This window comes from Physeter macrocephalus, chromosome 14 (genome assembly GCF_002837175.3).
Source record: "Physeter macrocephalus isolate SW-GA chromosome 14, ASM283717v5, whole genome shotgun sequence".
Taxonomy (NCBI): domain Eukaryota; kingdom Metazoa; phylum Chordata; class Mammalia; order Artiodactyla; family Physeteridae; genus Physeter; species Physeter macrocephalus.
The window spans coordinates 28,150,130-28,156,757 of record NC_041227.1 but is presented as its reverse complement, the minus strand read 5'-3'; positions in this window follow the sequence as shown (position 1 = coordinate 28,156,757).

The window sequence follows — 6,628 nt, the reverse complement described above, 5'->3', positions numbered from 1 at the left end:
CTGGGGGACTCTGAAGAGAAATGAATTGACCATGTCCATTTCTCTTTCTCTTTTCTCTGGATCTCGTCTCTCCATTGATATTCCAGTGCATTGCCTCTTCACATCTTTCTCCTCCAAGCTTACCCTGGACATTTGAGATGGATTAGAATAGAGGAAGAGCTTTCTACATCATCACAGGCTGGTCAAGACACTCTGTACTAGCTAGAATATAAGCTAGGCTACTCTAACAAGACCAAATACAGTAACTTCAACATGAGAGAATTTGATTTTTCTCTCCCATACTAGTCTGGGTATGTTATGGTTGTTTAAGATGTTGGAGCTCTGGATCCTTCTATTTTGTTTTTCTCCATCCCTAAAATGTTGCCTTTGATTGTGAAGTTCACAATGTTGCCATTGCATTCACACTTCCTCCAGCAAGAAGAGGGAAGAGTGGAAGTTAAAGGGATACCCATTCTCATTGTGGCTACAACCAGAAGTTGCGCAGGTAATTTCCACTCACTTCCCATTGGCTGGAATTTAGTCATATGGCCATGCCAAGCTGCAAGGGATTCTGGGAAATGTAGTTTTTTATTATATAGTCAAAGGACTCCCAACTATCGACTCATCCCTGAGATTTTGACATTGATGGGAATGCTGCCAGCAGGCCATGTTCTGTCTCAGCGCCCATCTACTGAAGGCCAGGGTGCGTCCTTGTCTATTCTGGTCAGGGGCTTCCTGGAGGAGGTAGTATCTTTCACACATTAAGACTGAGGAAATCAAGAAGGTTTCATGGTCCCTAGGGAGAGGGAACCCCAGGCATTTGGGTTGCCTGAACAGGCATCTTGTGCCAGATCTGGCTTCTGGAAGAAGAGGTGCCCCCATTCCCACTCCCCCACCCCCAGAGAATAGGGAGCAGACATGGTATCAGCATCCTTGTTTCTGCTCCAAGTGCCTTCCTGTCCATGATCAAATGAGCTCACATCCTCTTCCTGGAAGCTTGTGCACCAGGGGCTGTTAAGACAAACAAGGGTCACTAAGAAAGAACAACATGCCCCTAGGGAAGTCAGTGCCTGAGGGGAAGCAGTTCTCAAGTGGGCTAGTGACTCCCCTGGTATCCAGGTGGCAGATGGTGGGAGGAGCAAAGAGCCCACCACTCTGGAATTTGAGTTGAGAAATGTGAAGAGAAGTGGGGAGTTGGCATAGGCGCTAACAGGTTGGGAAAAAATTGGAGGCCAGGTGAGATTCATGTAGCCGTGGCTGGACCCTTCCGGTCCCAGGTTCTATACTTATTAGTGCCTGATTGCCAGGCTCTTCCTGGGAGCCTATCAAGCATGTCCTCCCACTAAACGTCCATCCTGTGACATAACCGGAATGAGTCTCTTTGTTGCAAGCCAAACTGCTGGACTGGAACACAGAGGATTCGAATGTGAGTGGGGTTTATTCTGGGACACCATCTACTGGAGGTGGCAGTGGGTGCAAATTATATGACCTTTACCACAAACTACCTTATGCTCAAGCAATTCGTGCCCCTTCCTTCTCCGTGAGGCTCTGGGCACTGCTCACCTCTGCTGCACCCATGACCAGCACTGTGCTTGGCATGTAGTAGGTAAGCATTTAGTAAGCACTGGTTTTTCTACATTGCTCTCAAGTGGGAGGGTGGAAACTGTGGGCTAAAACCAGAGATGGGACAAGGAGAGAGCAAGCTAGATGCAGCCGGATGTTTTGCAACTGTCTAAGGAAGAGAGGGTGATGGGAGGACCACGGGTAGCCACAGAAGGGATGGCTACTGAAGGATTTGGGAACATTTGACTTGGAGTCTTCATCTGCTTCTGTGCACCTCCAAGGGGACGTAGGTCCACCTGGGATTGGACCGTTCTCAGAGGGGTTTGTTTTGTCCACCCCCAGTGGTCTGAGGCTCCTCAAGGCTTTTAATTAAACTTTTAATTCAAGGGTAGCACACATACAGGAAAGTGCACACATTTTAAGTGTACAGTTCAATGACTTTTCACAAAGTGAATATACCCATGTAACCAGCACCCAGATCAAGACACAGACCATTACCAGCCCCCAGAGTCTCCCTTGTGCCCCTCTCCCCAGTCGCAAGCCCCCAAAGGTAACTAGTATCCTGATTTCTAACACCATAGGTTTGATTTGTCTGTTTTTGAACTTTATGTGGGAACCATACAGAATGTATGACGACTTTGGAAAACTGTTTGACATTATCTATTAAAGCTAAAATACCCTTGTCCTATGACCCTGAAATTCTACCCCTGGGTATTTGCTCAAAAGGATTAAGGGCTTATATCCTCTGTGAGACTTGTACCAGAATGTTTATAGTCACCCTTTTCTGGGTCATTCTTCAGAATGAGTCCTGTTTACAGATGGTGGGTGTCACCCATTACACAAACACTTCGAAGGCTTAACTCTCACTGGCTTTCTTCCCAGGACACTTCCAGATGCCCCTCTGGAGAGTGACACTAACACACCATCTGATAAATCATCTTTCCCACCGTGTCATTGGTCACGAACACCAAGCTGATGAGTGGCACTTCTAGGACCCATCTTCTTCAACTTTGGTCCAATGACCTCAGCCCCTCCTCTGCAACCTCTGAATGTAAACAAACAGTTGCTCTGAGATTTTAGCAGAAAATTCCTCTTACATGCTTGGACACAGCTTATCTGAGTTTGGGAGGCATCCACTTTGCAAGGACTCCAGTCCCTCTATGGCTTTTAAGCTACGTCCCCCTCATTTTATTAGCACTGACTGTGTGTCAGGTCCTGTGCCAGGCAGTGAACATAGTCCCAGAGCCTACAGAACTTAAGGTCTGGAGGCGAGAGACAAGGCAATGGGAAAGTGCATTGCTGTGTGAGATGTGGTGCAGTGAGAAGGATAGTGCAGGGGACAGTGGCTGGCTTCGAGTCAGGGAGGGCCTCTGGACAAGAAGACACCAAGCCCACGGTCTGCAGTGTGAGTAGGAGTTAGCCAGTGTGCTGAAGCCTCCCCTCTGCCTTCAGAGTCTGGCTGCCCTGGAGGTTGTTCTGCTTCCCTGGCCCCCAGGTCATGGGACTTGGGCCACCTCTGGGCCAGGGTGCACACTGGTGTTGTCCTGCCCCTGTGACCTCTGGAACTTTCTTAGCTGCCTCTCTCTTCTTCCTCTTCAGGACTGTTTCCTTTACCATGGTTGGCACTTGTATCTTCCTAATTTGCCCTCTCTCAGGATCCACATTCTCTTTTGGAATCTCCAGTTGAGCTCCTGTTTCAAGACGGAAGCCTGGTCTCTCTGTTCACCCCTACTCCTCCCCAAAGCCTCTTCGGATGAGAAAAGAGATAGCAAAATGGACCAAGAGTGTGACAGGATGCCTTACTCTCTGCCTCCTGGTCATCCAGCAGGAATATCAGGAATTCTGTCCTGGAGGGGTGGCCTCTGCTGCTGTCAGCCCCCAGGGCAAAAAGAGCCCCTCTCTTTCCCCATTCAGGGAGGATGTGGGGAAGAGTAGGGGTGGACAGAGAGGCCCAGGCTCTTTCATCTTGAACCAGGAGCACAACCAGAGATTCCAAAAGAGAATGTGGATCCTGAGAGAAGGCAGATTAGGAAGATACAAGTCCTCATCCACAGGGGGAGGGGTTGATGCCTCTCCAGCCTGTCTACACTGGAGCACCCAGCATGACCAAAGCCATCGATGTCTGTACTAGGTCTCATTCCCCATTACAAGGTTTCATGTGCTAGTGACCTATTAAGAACGTGTTCCCAGGGGAAGACCAGTAAAGGGGTGGAGGAAGCAGGACAGGCAAAGGGAGGAAGCTAAGGACCCATGCGTATGAATGTCCACAGCAGCATTTTTTATAACATCTCAAAACTAAGAACCACTCAAAGCTCCATCAACAGAGGTGTCAATGAAAGAAAAATGTGGTTATAGTCACACAATCAAATGTTACTCAGCAATGAGTATAACTGAGCTGAAGCCACACACCACAGGCTGGCTATATCTCACAAACTGGGGAAAATATTTGCAACTCATACTCCAGACAAAGGGTTCATCTCCCTTATATATGGAGTTCCTTCAAGTTGTTAAGAGAAAGACCCAATAGAAAAATGAGCTGCGGATATGAACAGGCAATTCAGGGAAAAAGAAATACAAACGGCTCTTAAATGTCTGAAAAAATATTCAACCTCACTCATAACACAAAATGCAAATGGAGACTGCACTTTCACTTTCAGACTAGCAAATATTACGTTTTGATAACTGTGTTGGTAAGGTTGTGGGAAAATGAGCACTCCAGATATTGCTGGTACAACTGTGAACTGGCACAAATCAGAGGGAAATTTAACTCTATCTATCCAAATCACAAACACACATATCCTTTGACCCAGCAATCCTGCTTGTAGGATATCATCTCACAGATGAATCTGTGTATATAACTATCCATTACAGCATTGTTTGTAATAGCAAAGGGACTGGAAACCATTTATATGCCCAAGAGGAGACTATGAATAAATGATAGCATTCAACTATTAAAAATGATGAGAATGCTGCATACCCATTAGAATGGCTAAAATTTAAAAGGTTGGTGACTTCCCTGGTGGTGCAGTGGTTGAGAATCCGCCTGCCAGTGCTGGGGATACAGGTTCAATCCCTGGTCCGGGAAGATCCCACATGCTGCGGAGCAACTAAGCCAGTGCACCACAACTACTGAGCCTGCGCTATAGAGCCCGCGAGCCACAACTACTGAGCCCGTGCACCACAACTACTGAAGCCCGTGTGCCTAGAGCCCGTGCTCTGCAACAAGAGAAGCCACTGCAATGAGAAGCCCACGCACTGCAGCGAAACGAAGAGTAGCCCCCACTCGCCGCAACTAGAGAAAGCCTGTGTGCAGCAACAAAGACCCAATGCAGCCAAATAAATAAGTAAAAATAAATAAATAAATAAATAAAAATAAAAGGTTGACAACACTAAAATGTTGGTGAGGATATGGAGAACTCTGACACATTGCTAGTGGGAATGTAAAATGGTACAGACACTTTGGAAAATAGTTTCTTTAAAAAATTAAACATGCCCTTTACTGTATGACCTTGCAATGCTACTTCTAGGTATTTACAGATGAGAAATGAAAACATGTTCATACAGATTTACACAGCAATTTGTAGCAGCCATATTTAGAAGAGCCCAAACTGGAAAAGAACCCAAATGCCTAGCTGGGGAATAGAGAAACTGTGCTTCCCCCTTACCATGGAACATACTCAGCACTACAAAAGAGCAAATTACTGCTACATGAAACAATGCAAATGAATCTCAAAAACAAAGAGGGAAGGAAACCAGACACAAAAGAGTATATTTTTTATGATTCTACTTGCATGAAGTTCTAGAACAGGCACATCTTATCTATAGACAGAAAGTATATCAGTGGTTGCCTGGGGTTAGGAGTGGGAGAGATTGACTGGGAAGGGGCACAGGGGAACTATTTGGGGGTGATGGAAATGTTCTATCTAGATTGTGGTAGTGATTACATAGGTGTATAAATTTATCAAAACTCATCTAACTGTACACTTAAAGTAAGTGCATTTTATTGTAATTTTAAAATCCAAAGTAATCATAGTAGAATAATAGTAATAATCATAAGAATAGTGTTGGGACTTCCCTGGTGGCACAGTGGATAAGACTCTGTGCTCCCAATGCAGGGGCCCAGGTTCGATCCCTGGTCAGGGAACTAGATCCCACACACATGCTGCAACTGGGAGTTCGCATGCCACAACTAAGGAACCCACCTGCTGCAACTAAGACCCGGTGCAACCAAATAAATAAAAATAAATAAATATTAAAAAAATAATAATAGTGTTAATGTGGACTTCCCTGGTGGTCCAGTTGTTAGGACTCTGCACTTCCACTGCAGGGGGCACAGGTTCAATCCCTGGTCAGGGGAACTAAGATCCCATACGCTGCATGGCAAGGCCAAAACAAGAAAGAAAAAGAAAAAGAATAGTGTGTTAAGGAGACCACTGATAGGAAGGATCTCCAAGGGTATTAAGTGAAAAAAAATCAAGGTACAGAAATAGGTTAAAAAGAGGAAAAAAAGTGTTTGTATTGTCGTGGACATGCATAAACTAATCTAAAAGCCTATACAAGAAGCTTATAATAGCTTCCTGCTGGAGGGGCGTGGTCTGAGAGGATGGGATGTTCCCTATGCCTCTCACCATACTTTTTGATGTTTGAATCAGGCCAACTTAGGTTACCTTCCCCACTGCAACTCTTACTAACTGAACTGGCGCATTTTGAATTCTCATAAACAAATAGATTTGCTTAAATTTAACATCCCTCGCTATCGGAATACTTGCTATTCGCTATACAAATTTACTACTCAGTACACGAACTTTTTAAAACAAGAAACCAAAGCCAAAAGGCTCCCGCACGTGTGGGAGTCTATGGCTTTGTGCCATTCCTCGCCCCATCCCCACCCCCGGCCACCACCAGGGACAAAGGGTTGCCCCCCTCTCCGCCCGCCCGCCTGTTCCACCGCCTCGCCTTTGCCGGGTAGGGAGCTCGCAGGACCGCGGCCTCCGCTCGTCCTCCCGACCGACCCGCGAATCTCGGGCGCAGGCGCTGGCGGCCACCGCGGAACAGAGACTAGCTTGGGGCCGTGGCCGCAACTGCC